Source organism: Hipposideros armiger, unplaced genomic scaffold, assembly GCF_001890085.2.
Source record: "Hipposideros armiger isolate ML-2016 unplaced genomic scaffold, ASM189008v1 scaffold_467, whole genome shotgun sequence".
Taxonomy (NCBI): domain Eukaryota; kingdom Metazoa; phylum Chordata; class Mammalia; order Chiroptera; family Hipposideridae; genus Hipposideros; species Hipposideros armiger.
In genome coordinates, this window is record NW_017731817.1 from 544,661 (window position 1) to 557,135 (window position 12,475).

Consider the following 12,475-nt stretch of genomic DNA (forward strand, 5'->3'; position numbering starts at 1 on the left):
CTATAAAACATGTCTTGTTTATTCTTTCCTAACAAGCTACCTAACTTATCTTTTTCCAGTCTCTTGTCAAGAAGCTTTGTTAACTTTTGCTGAAGCAGGAGCTTTTTAAATTCCTTTGGGGGTGGTGGGTGGGGGGAAGGGTGCCCCAGCCTAGGGCTAGTCCTCAACAGGTCCCAAGCTGGAAGACAACAGCCAGTGACTGCCATACAATACTTTCGGGATTGTGAACACGCACTCTGCACTAAGTTACTTTACCCTACTCTACCTTACCCTATCCCATTTTAAATTTTAAAAAGCTGGACGGGACCCATCAAATTGATGTAGTGACCTAGTAAACTCTGCTCTAGGACGTCTTCAAGGATAGTGGTGAGTTTGAGTATTGGAATTGAGTGTCGTTTACCTCCTGACCCCCTTTCATACCAAAAATGACTTAAAGGAATTGCTTCCCAAAGTAGCCATCCGCCGAATACATCACATGTGGGGACCCACACTTTTCCACAGGCTTGAGGGTGTTTATATTAAGAGGCAGCAAATGTCCTGTAGGGTACTAGAAGAGGGAGAGCTCCCAGAGAGGAGGTTTGACTAAGGAGAAAAGCAAAGGGACCACCAATAAAAAATACCTATTGTGTCCTTCTTATATAAAAGGCATTATAAAGATGTTTTGGGGGAATATTCAGAACTGTACATCAGAGGAGCTTGAAATCTAGTGAGGAGAAAAGCCAATACACTGCCACTAAGCAGATGGTCACCTGTCTGGCAGGTGATATTGGCAGGGAATACTTTGAGTACAGAGCAGGAACAATCTGGAAGTTTTCATGTAAAGGCCTTGCAGACCAAGTATTGTTTAGGGTAGGGGGGTGGCATTCCAGGTGAAGAGAACATCAGGTGCAATAGATCAAGGTAACAAGCACAGGGCATGCGGAGCCAGTCAGAGCTGGGAGATGGAGCCTGGAACTGCAAAGGGTGTAGACGGAACCTCAGGAACTAGTCCCATATTTAAGGGGCAGGTCGAAGGGCTGGTTAACACCACAATGCCTGGATGAGAACCAAGGTCACGGGTCATTGAGGAGGGTGGTCAGCCAAGTCAGATGCTCCAGAGGGCGAGAAGACAGCACTGAGGAACACCCCCTGGCTTAGAACCAGATGCGCTAAGGCTCTGTAACGAGGGCAGTGGCTCTTGGCCATATTGTCTATCTGTGTGGGTGTGTCCGCTATCACTTTCAGCTCCATCTTTAAGATTTGCATGGTGTGTTGAACTGGCCCACAGTATCCAGTGAAAACAATAAAGTTCATAGGCAGTCTTCATTCTTTCCAGCTGTCCACAGCCATGTGAGGTGTTTAAGGTCATCCTGTGGGTGACTGCCCTCCTTCTGCTTACTGCAAAGCAGCTGTTTCCTTTCACTGCTGTCACCAGTTCTCTTCATGTGGCTCGTCCTGCTGAGCTGGTTCTTTGGGATCCTGACTTCAGAAACAAGAGGGGTGGTGATGTGTTGGGACCTTGCACTTGGAGACTGCACTGCAACCCTGGCCTGCTGCTTTGCAAATATAGGTGACTGTTCACAATAGAAACCAGATGAGGGATGGGTGGACCAGGTGAGCTTATCATCCCTGCTACAAAAACATGTGCTCAGCGGATAGCAGGTCAGTGTTATCTTCTTTAGGAGTAAAGGAGAATCTATGTATATACTTATTACATATGCAGAGTTGTGACCAAATTGCTAGAGGTGACAGGTCTGGGTGTTGCTTCCACAAGGATATCATTTTATTGCTTAATACTCAGATTTCATTCTGGATTTTATTGTTTGCATGCTGTCATTTCTTTTGCTCAATATAAGCTATGACCATGTAGACTTTGCTTTCTTTTCTTTCTCTTAGACTTCAGATTCCAGCTACTATCAACTGCTTCCTCATTTGTACTGAACAGTTTTCATAATTGAACCCACTATGTAGGTAGCCTGGACAGGTCATGTGCATCAGCTGCGTAATATTTATTGAGTAATTACACTGTGGACTGAGTCAAGTAGAATATACAGATATATACTGGCATGAAGAATATTATTTTAATAGCTGGCACTGGTGAAGCAGGTACTTTCTTTGTGTAGGAAAATACTTTGTTAAACAGTTTAGGAATGGAAGGAGGCCCTGAAGGAAGGATTAGGAGACAGAACTATAAGCTCTGTATAAAGATAGAACAGAAGAGGGGAGAGATGGGAGCAGAGAGAGGGTGGAGAGAGGGAAGTTCCTGGTTATGCTGAAAGAGGATGGGGTTGGTGAATACCAGTGCTGTTGAGATGTGGAAGGACTTTGAGATCAGGGGATTCTAATGTGAGGTTATTTGCATCCTACATTTAAAACCCTTCAGTTACTCCAAACCTTTAGAAGAGTCTGCTATACAAACAACCACAGAAAAGGATTTGCTTTCTAAATTATGTCAGCAGAAGAGAAAATGAGTTGCAGGAGTTGAGATATGAAGGCGTCTATGTGTGAAAGCAAGAACTCAGAGTCAGAGTGACCCTGAAATTGTTAAGCCCCAGAGGATGTGCGATCCTGGAGAGAACACTGGCCTCTCCACAGGAGGTGGAAAAGGGGCTTGAGTCAATTTCAACAAAATCTCTGTGGACAAGGTGACCCTGACTGGAACAGTAGCTTGCTATTTTCAACCATAATTTCTCAAGAGACATTTATGACTAGAAAAGGACAGGCTTAGTAACCACTCCCCCAGCCCCTCCATTTACTCAAATCTCTAGGCCTCATTTTCCTCATCAGCAAAATCTGGAGATTGGTCCTAAAATATCTCTATGATCTCTATTAAGAGTCTACAGCTCTAATAATCACCTTAGAGATACAGAGAACAGATTGGTAGTTGGACGGAGTAGAGGGGGGTGAGGTTGGGGTAATTAGTGAAGGTGGTCAAAAGGTACAAACTTACACTTATAACGTAAGTAAGTCCTGGGCATGTAATGTGTGGCATGGTGACTATAGTTAATAATACTGTATTGTATGTTTGAAAGTTTCTAAGTCAATTGATCTTAAAAAAAAACACAAACCACTAATCTTTTCATGTTATTTTTTTTGAGGTAAATTTACATAGTGAAATGTACAAATCTTGAAGCGTACCATTTCATGAGTTTTGACAAATGCATATAACCCCTGTAACCCAAACCCTAAGCGAGATATAGAGCTTTTACCATCATTACAGAAAAATTCCTTAAGTCATCCCCATCTCCAAGCTACGGCTCTTCAGGCTCTTATCACAATGGATTTAACAACTAATATTTAAAAGTTATTCTTAAATGCCAGGCTTTGTTTTGTAATGCTTCGTGGGTATCAATGCTTTTATTCCTCACAGGCACTGTGAGATGGATATTATCTCCATTTTGCAGATTAAAAGTTGAGCATCAGGCAGAGCAGGTCAGCTGTGCTGGTTGGTTATGTTACCCAGTCTAGAGGCAGGACAGGAACAAAGAAGTGGACTTAGAAGCACGGGGCCTTTACCCTCAGCTTGTACCATACTGCACTGTCGGGGTTCAGAACAAGTCGCCTCAAGATGGGCCTCTGTGGTATGCAAATTGTTTTGAGCTAAAAGCAACTTTAACCTCAGGCTCAAGAGAAACTTGCCTCTCCTTAACTACCTAGAAGATCTTGAATTAGGGGCCTTGATAATCATCAGAGAACCACTTGTGACCTGTCTATAGGGCAGGGCAAACCCCTATTTGCTAAACAACTGCTCTTATCGTCCTGCAATGACCCTCTGAAGCCCCAAGATGTTTCAAAGAATGTTTTCTCCTTTCTGTCTCTGAACCTCTCCTACGTGTGGGGTCTCTGACTCTCATGTATGCCGACTTCCCATACATGTTATGTATTAAATTTGGTCATTTTCTCTTGTTAATATGTCTCATGTCTATTTGATTATTAGACCAGCCAAAAGAACCTTAAGGATAGAGGAAAGTTTCTTCGTACTCCATATTCTCTGAGATTGTACGAGTCCACGAATGAGTTCGTAAGAAATATTATAGATCAAAATGCAACTGAAACTGATGCTCCTTACAAATTCTCAAACCTCCTGAGGGGAATATGCATTTCATCTTACTAAAAGGTTCCCTTCTCTTGCAACGCTCAGAAAATGGTAGGAAGGAGGTGTGGAGGGTTGCATATTGTATTAGACTGCTGAGTAGTCCAAAGCGAGGTGGTTCCGTCTGCAAATAGGCCTGGGGCAGAGCCGGTGGTGAGGCCTGATAGGCAGCGGGAGGGGCCCTTCTGGATCTCCCCCTTCTGATGCCACAGCCGTCCTCTCTGCATCCAGCTGCATCAAGGCGCTCGGCCGCGGAAACAGGACACGCGTGTTACCACGGGGACTGGCCGCCTCCGCCGTACTGGTCAGGCAGCCCCAGAGCTCAGTTAGTCAGCCGACCTCCTCAATGTCACCATCTCCCTCTCTCCATAGAACCCTCACGCCTCCCTCCCCCGGCACGCAGGCGATATTTTCAGGCTCCTCCCCGGAGCTAACTCCGAGGCCCCGCACCGCCCCCACCGCACGGCTCGCGCTGCCATGGCAACCGTACGCCACGCCACCGCCTCTACACGCACGTCGTGAACTAACGGACTCGGCGCTGTGGCGGCGGCCTGGGCCCCACCCCAACCCCACCTTGATCGCATCACCAACGGTCGGCCGGCCTGCGGCACCCTGGTAATGAGTCTGAGAGAGACCGGCGCGAGTGGGAGAGCAGCCGGTGGGGTGCCCAGGTTGACAGCTGCACCCTGTCTCCCGCTGCAGGTCCTCGGGCGCTGGCCGCCGCACGGGGACGTAGAGAGAGCAGCGGGGATGGGGGGAGGCTCGCGGGGCACTGTGGGGATTGTAGTTCGGCGACTCCTCAGGGTCGCGGCCTTGGCGGGGCGGCCTGGACGGGTGAACTACAAAGCCCGGCGTCCCCGATAGCTGGGAAAGACCGATAAACTTTGAGCGGACCCTGATAGAGAAAAATCTCTCTTTGTGGTGAGGAGTTCTTGGGTGGTCGCGGAACTGGGCTCTTTGCGCTGGGAAAGGGAAGTGGAGGTGAGACTTGGTTTCCCGCTCTGCCGTGGGGCCCGCCCTGGCTGCAGCGCTCAGCCCCACCCCTGCGGGGCCAGCGCCCCGCGTAGGCTCGGGGATGAGCAGCCACCCCCGCTGCAGGGCCTCGGGCCTGCGGCGCCTCTGACCCGCCCAGGTTGCTGCCTCTCGGTGCAGAACCGTATGTATGGCACTCATTTGATGTGAGACCCGACAAGCTATGTTTTATCAGGCTTTTCTCCTTTCCCTGATACGTTTCTTTATAGATATTTGATCATGTTAATTGTGAAGTAGCCCAGTGGTGTTTGCGTATTAAACCCATTAATGAATAGTTACCCAGAGGGCATTGATGTTTAAAGGTAAAGTATAAAAGTAGATAGAAGATTCTGTGCGGTTATGTAGGAGTATCTGGTATTTTTACCGTTTTGCATTTTTACACTTTATTTACTGAGGGCCAGAATTGCAAAATTGTAGCCCTGTCCCCCCACTGGCTTGAACACTGCCTACACATATTTTGATTCTGTTTTGAAGATTAGTTCAACTTTAAATTATAGTAGTAAGTTTTAAAGTACTTAAAGGCTTGTCTTTTTTTTTTTTTTAAGCATTGGGTAGTAATAATTATTTTCTTTGATTATTACATTGTTTTTTTCAGGAGCAGTTTTCAGAATGAAAAATGGCATGTTCCATTTTTTTTTTTTTAAACGCTGTGTAATACACCTTAGTCCCTAGAGTTGGGTCAGGTCCTGGTGGTAAGGAAGCTGACACAGATTTAGAAAACCTGCCTTGATTTGATGACTCTAAAATTTTTTCAGTTAGGTAGATAACCATCCTAGAAATTTTGGATGTTATATAGTATATTGGAAAACTATTGGTAGTATTGTGGGCTTATTTGTGTGTGTGTGTGTGTGTGTGTGTGTGTGTGTGTGTGTATTCAAAGAAGAAGAGAACATAAAGCCACTATAAAGTTCCTTTTCTCGCAATTAAAATGAAGCTGGCCTCTGTAAATTTTACTTAAAGTAGCAATTTTGTACCAGGAGATGGAAAGTAGGTTTAGTAAGACCATCAGAAACATAATTGAGGCCTTCTGTTATATAGTGTAGGGATTTGATTTAAGAATCTATTTTTGTGCCAGGCCTTATACCAGGTGGTGGGAATAAAGAGAGAATAGGAGATAGTGTGTGCTCTGCTTGGGCAGCATGTCATCACAATAGTGTGATAGAGATGGGTGCAGGTTGCTATAGGAGCCCAGGGTGGGAATAAATAGTAATTTAACACTAACATTTACTGAATCCTTATTGTGTCTGAGGCACTGCAGGGCATGTTTTGCATGCAGCTCCTTACAAATCCTCATAATAGTCTTGTGAAGTAGCTACTGTCATTTAGAGGTGAGGAAATAGACTTCAAGAACTTTCCAAAAGTCATAGCTGATGAGGTGTGAACCTGGGATTTCAATCCAGGTGGATCTCAACCATGGATGTCATTCTCTGAACACATTGGTAGAAAGATCCTGCCTGATTCTAAGGAGATCAAGGCAAGTCTCCACTATGATCGACATTTGACTTGTGCTAAGAAAGTTGAGAAAGCTTTCAGTGGAGAGAGGATGAGGAAAGTCAGTCTAGGCAAATGGCACAACATGCTTTTAGGATAGATTTGAGTGTTTTACGTTTGGGGAACCCTAGGCCATTCTGATGATTGAATCCCAGAATACTTGTAGTGTAGTGGGAGAGGCCAGATCTTAAAGTGTTTTGTACCATGATAAAGAATTTAGAACTTTTATTTAACATGTAGTGACCACTGAGGAATTTCAAATGTTGTAGTGTTATTGGGTTTGTATTGTAGAAAGAAAACTCCAGCTTCAGTGTGGAGAGTGGACCTAGGAGAGGAGAAATGAGAGAGGTGGTAGGGAAGCCAGTTTTAGGAAGAAAAAAAAAAAAAGTCCAGTAGAGAAATAGAGTCTGAACTATGCAGTGAGGGTTATAGAAAAAGATGGATTGTAGAAATATTTAAGAGGTAAAATTGATATGACTTAATAAGAGTTTGGATATTGGGGCCTAGAAAGATTTGGAACCCTAAGATATTGCTTCCTAGTTTTCCTGCCAGGATGAGTGACAGGACAGTGAAAGCGTTGATTGAGATGGGGAGGAGCAGATTTTTGTGTAGGTAAATATAAAGATAAGTCAGTTTAGTTCTAAGTATTTAGTTCAAAGTCCCTGTGGGTTATTCAGGTAAGGATGCATTTGGATCTGGAGTCCAGGAGTCCAGGAGAGGGCTCAGGGCTAGCGGTCAAGGTTTGCACGTAGATAAGCAGTGAAGTTATAAGAGGGAATGGACCAGCTCACATAGGAAAAAGGTGTAGAAATGAAAAGGGAAGAAGTTTGAATGTGGGACTCTTGGAAAGCAGAAGCATTTATGGTGTGTGTGTGTGTGTGTGTGTGTGTGTGTGTGTGTGTGTGTGTGGTGTGTGTGTGTGCATTTTTGAGATGAAGTGGAAGAAGAACTCACATGATACTGAGAGGTTAGGAGGCAGAGAGGGAGAAGAACCGGACCGAGCACGCATAACAAATGACAAAGGCGAAGGAAAGTAAGAAGCAGGGTGGCCCAGAGTATCAGGTACCTCGGAGAGGGCAAGTAAGGTAAAGATTGAAGAGTGTCCAGTGGATTAATTTGGTGGCTACAAATCATTTCTAAACTTTGCATAAATGAAGAGTAGTCTGAGCATAGGCTACTTAAAAAAAAAGTTTAAAATTTTCTATAATCATATCAAAAGAAAATAGAATAATGAGTTCACATGTAGGCATCATCTTGCTTGAAGAATGAACACATAACCAATTTTGTTTTATCTATAACTCCTGCCATCCCAACTGGATTATTTTAAAACTAAATTCAGATATTATATCTTTTATCTATAATTATTTAAATATGTATCTTTAAAAGTTAAGGATTATTTAAAAAATATAACTAATATGTCCTGATTTTTAAAAATTGACATTACCTCAATATAAAATTTCCAGTCACACTTCTTTTTAAAGAAGCTTGACTATGAAGAAAAGAAAGAGATGAGGCAGTAACTAAAAAAAGATTTGTAGGGATTTTTTTTGTTGTTGTTGTTTTTAAGATTGACAAACTATTAGGGAAAGAGCCAATAAAGAAGAAATGTTTGAAGATGTGGGAGATGGAGGGAGAGGAGAGTGCTGATTGAGGTCCTGGAGAACGTAGGAAGGATGGGATGAGCAGGGTGAAGGAATGTCTAAAATTAACTTGTTATATTTTATGTGTTCACCAAGTGCTAGTTGTGTTTCTAGGCAGAGTACTAAGGTTGATAGGAGGAGAGATACACTGAAAAAAGGAGAAAAGGTGACTAGACAGGAATACCGACAGGTTGGGTGGTAAAAGGTGAGAGAGGTCAAAGCTTAGGGTCTCTAAGAGGTAGGTGGGAATAAAGGCCAAGTGATGGGAGAAGAGGTTGGGGTTAGGAAGGGAGAATGGTGGGATGTGGCACAGCCACTGGAAAGGGACGACGGATTCAGGACCATAAGATTAGAATTCAGTAATGTTCAGTGCCAGCAGAACATGAGATTGCATGGTGGTTTTCCTTGCATTTTGATTGATTTACTAGGGGAGAGTTTACCATTGAGGACAGCAATAGGCTCGTGTCACTGAGGGGCAGAGATCTTGGCCAGGAGCGGAGGATGGCACCGGTCCTCAGCGCCTCATTCATTTACCCGGCAGTTGTCTACTTTGTGTAAATATCACGGTGAGACTAGACAGGCCCTTACAGAGTGTTTGGATTAATGCTTTGTACTTTACTTTCTCAACATGTACGTGGTGTTTTATAGAGAACATTCTCCAGGGGTCAGGTACTGAGTGTGGTGTAGTGGGAGGAGTCCGAGGGCTCTGCCGTCCAGCTCTGGAACTACAGCTTCTTTTCTTTGTGACCGTGGGCAAGCTGCCACACCTGTACCCCAGTCAAAAAGATATGAATACTACCTATTTTATAAGATTGTTCGGAAGATTGGACGTTTTTAATGGAGGTGAACCCTGCGTGCTCAATAACTGGAGACTTTCCCCCTCCTCCCCCTCCTCACCAATAGTGTGGTGGGATTGTCATTTCTTTTTGACCCAGCCATGTTCTGGGACTTTCCCTGACATATGAAGCAGGTAGGTCAGGTAGTAACATTATAAAATGATGATTTGTTCTGTAAAAGGATTCATCGGTTCTTTTAAATGAGGCTTCCCGAAGCACTATGAAATGTTATTTTTAGACTATTAATAGTAGCAATGACTTTGCCTTGGTTTCATCTTCAGAGAAGCGGGGAGTTCCGCTGCATGATTGGAGATCCCCAGAGCTCTAAAATTCTTTGATTCTCTGACTAGATCTCATTTCTGGACTGATTTACATTATTACTATTATTATTTTTAAAGATTTTATTGGGGAATTGGGGGAGGAGAACAGTGCTGGGGAATCGGGGGAAGGGGAACAGACAAGCTGCTGTTGTTTTGTTCTTCAGTCTAGTTGTGGAGGATATTGATTCACTGGCCCATGTTGGTATTATCATTGCACTCTTCCCTGGTGAGGCAGATCAGTCGCCGGCTTCTGGACGGCCACTCACGGCAGCTGCTGGCTGCTCACGCTGGCTGCTGGCTACACACGTAGCCCATGGCAACCCACTGCCACAGGGGCTGCAGCCTATGCCAGCGCCAGCGACTCACGGCAGCCCAGCTCCAGGTTGAGCTGTTGTTCAGCATCTTAGCTGTAGAGGGCAGTGTCACTGGCCCTCATATGTGGTATCTGAACTGGGGCCCTCTGGCGTCCCAAGCCAGTTCTTAACCAATGTGCCACTTGGCCGGCCCTGGACTGATTTACATTATGATTTCACTAATATTTGAGCATCTGTTTACAAGTGAAAATATGTATATATTTTAATGTACTCAGCATCATTTTATACATTTTCTCCTATAACTATACTTACAGGTTGTGGACCTAGTGAAAGCTTGCCTTAGAATACCTCGTAAAAGTCAGGTCTGTGTAGGCATTTGCGAGATAAATTTAAAGCATAGATTTATGAGGGTTTTTTTTTTGTGTGTTTTTTTTTAAATGGAGTAATTTTCCAAGGTGAGTTGTTTCTTCTCACTAGATGTTTTTAAATATGTTTATTTTGCTAGGGATGCTTTGATTATGGTCCTATTTGAAGGAATGGAGGTGGAATAACTTTATGACTCTAAATGAGTAATTAAACTCCTATTAAGCAGCCTATTAAGCCTACTTTTTAGTGAACTTTAGCTTGTAATTTTTATTCTTTCTAACATTCTTTTGGCATGATGATATTTTTTGTAAACACTTATGGTTTATAATCATGTCTATATTGTTTTGTGTTTTGAGCTTAGTTACTGACCACCAATTGTGTTTACTTCCCAAAGTATTCTAGAACTCTTTAGAATGAGAAGTATATGGACAGTAATCAAGCACTGGTGCCTTGCATTTCAGTTCAGGAAACATTGTGTGCCTCTGTCAAACATTGCAGCAAATCTGACAATACACAAATAAGATCGGGCCACTCTTTCCCAGAATTTTACTCGCTAGTCAGTGCTCAGTAAACATTTAGTGGTGGTACACTCACTCTTGTGTTTCTTACGAGATCGTCTCCAAAGAACAGACTGTATTTCATTTCTAACTTTCATAACTTTCACGTGTTCCAGGGACAAATAATATAAGATTATTTGTTGTATTTCAATATCTTGTTCTCTCTTATTCCCCTGTCCCCAAGAGTGTCCTTATTCTTCAGTGTCTTTTCCTTTTTGGCGATTTTCCCTTCTTTTTATTTTTCTTGACAACTAGGCGATAGGAAGAGGGAGTGAATGAGGGGATCAGTAGTTTGGGTTTTATTTTTGTTACCCACTGCTGAGAGAACATGATGAAAGTGGTATTTAACACATACTTCCCGGTGTGAATATAGGTATTTTTATACTGCTCTTATATCCTCTGCATTATTATATATTCTTTGAACTTGGTTATTGTGTTGGCATCTCCACAGGCCTTACATAGCTTCTTACATATACGTAGGTATTAGCTAGATGGGGCAGATGCTTTCCAAATAGTGTAGATTGGATGATGAATTCATGAGTGAATGGATATGATAATAAAGTTACTTGTTTAAAGACTACTTGATAAAGGAATATGAAACAGACAGGGGTTTGAAAGGTTGTCTGTTACATTATTCAAAACACTATGAAATTAAGGAGCAACAGTATTTAACTATATAGGCAACCAGAACAAAATACATTATTTCACCTCTTCTAATTAGCTTTTTAGTATTCGATTAGCTGTATAACTGTGAAGGAGTTGATGTACAATATTTTGAAGGCATTTGAGGCAGTAGAGTATAATGAGCCAACAGTGCAGGCTCTGGATCAGACACATTGGGTTCAAACTCAGGCTCTGGGCAAGTTTAAATTCTTTAAAACCTCAGTCTCCTCTTTTAAATGGGGGTAACCATTTTTATTTAGTAGTGTGGTGAGGATTAAATGAGATAATGCCTGATGTGGAGTAAGCATTCTAAATGTTGTCACTATTATTTTCATGCTAAAACAGTATTAATGCACTTAAAACTTATAGTTTAAGCTGCTGTCTTGAGACAGAGTGGCAGATGATAAACATTTTACATCTTTTGTAATGTTTCAAAGAGGCCAGTGGAATTTAGTACATGGGCAGAAATTACTGTGATTGTTACTTCTGAGAAACACTTAGGCTCTTAGAATTATCTGTCTAGATTCTTTTATGTTGCATGGACAGTTATTTTTCTGTTTCTCAAGTATTTGAGAAGTGAACTCAGGTAAGGAAATAAATGAAAAGGCCTCATCGCTGCAGACATTCTCCTGTTATCTCTGGGTTAGTGAATATGTCATATTCTCTGTTATTCATGGTGAGCTACAGTCCTTGAGAATATATATAACCCAACACAAAGAGGTGGGAAGCATTGTGACTTCTTTAGTTAATTATTTGGGTGACTAGTACTCACCTAAGAGGTTAATTTATTGTTATTGAAGCATAATTGAGTATGCAATAGTTTGAGAAGTTGTGGCTATGTTTTTTTTTTAATTGCTTGTATCTGTAGCAATCATTGCATGAGATAAAGTAGACTTTGGATACACATTTTATATATATATATATATATATATACACATATACTGACATATGCACATATAAACATATGTGTGTATATGTGTTATATGTGTGTGTGTATGTACACACACACACACACACACACAGTAGAGCCTGGACATTGGTAGAATTCAATGTGGTACAAAATGCTAAGAATCAAATTGATTTGTTGTTTTGCTACCACTGTTTTAACTAGTGTTATTTTGTTCACATTGCTAGAGTTGAGGCTGCTTCAGTATTTTTTTTTTTTGTCTTTTTTCTTTTTTTTT

The 12,475-nt window shown here is 42.3% G+C and overlaps 1 protein-coding gene across 7 annotated transcripts in view; it reads left to right on the forward strand.

Annotated features, from left to right (window-relative positions):
* Positions 1-4,509: 4,509 nt before the first annotated feature.
* The window catches only part of KATNAL1 (katanin catalytic subunit A1 like 1), an 88,126-nt gene continuing 80,160 nt past the window's right edge, over positions 4,510-12,475 (forward strand). For 2 of the 7 annotated variants that reach the window (XM_019666357.1, XM_019666361.1), the window contains exon 1: positions 4,893-5,053. The gene's annotated coding sequence lies outside the window, so the exon portion shown is untranslated. Of the gene's footprint in view, positions 4,688-4,886; positions 5,054-5,186; positions 5,229-12,475 lie in introns of those variants that run through there. The other 5 variants (XM_019666356.1, XM_019666358.1, XM_019666359.1 and 2 more) reach the window with 5 other exon arrangements.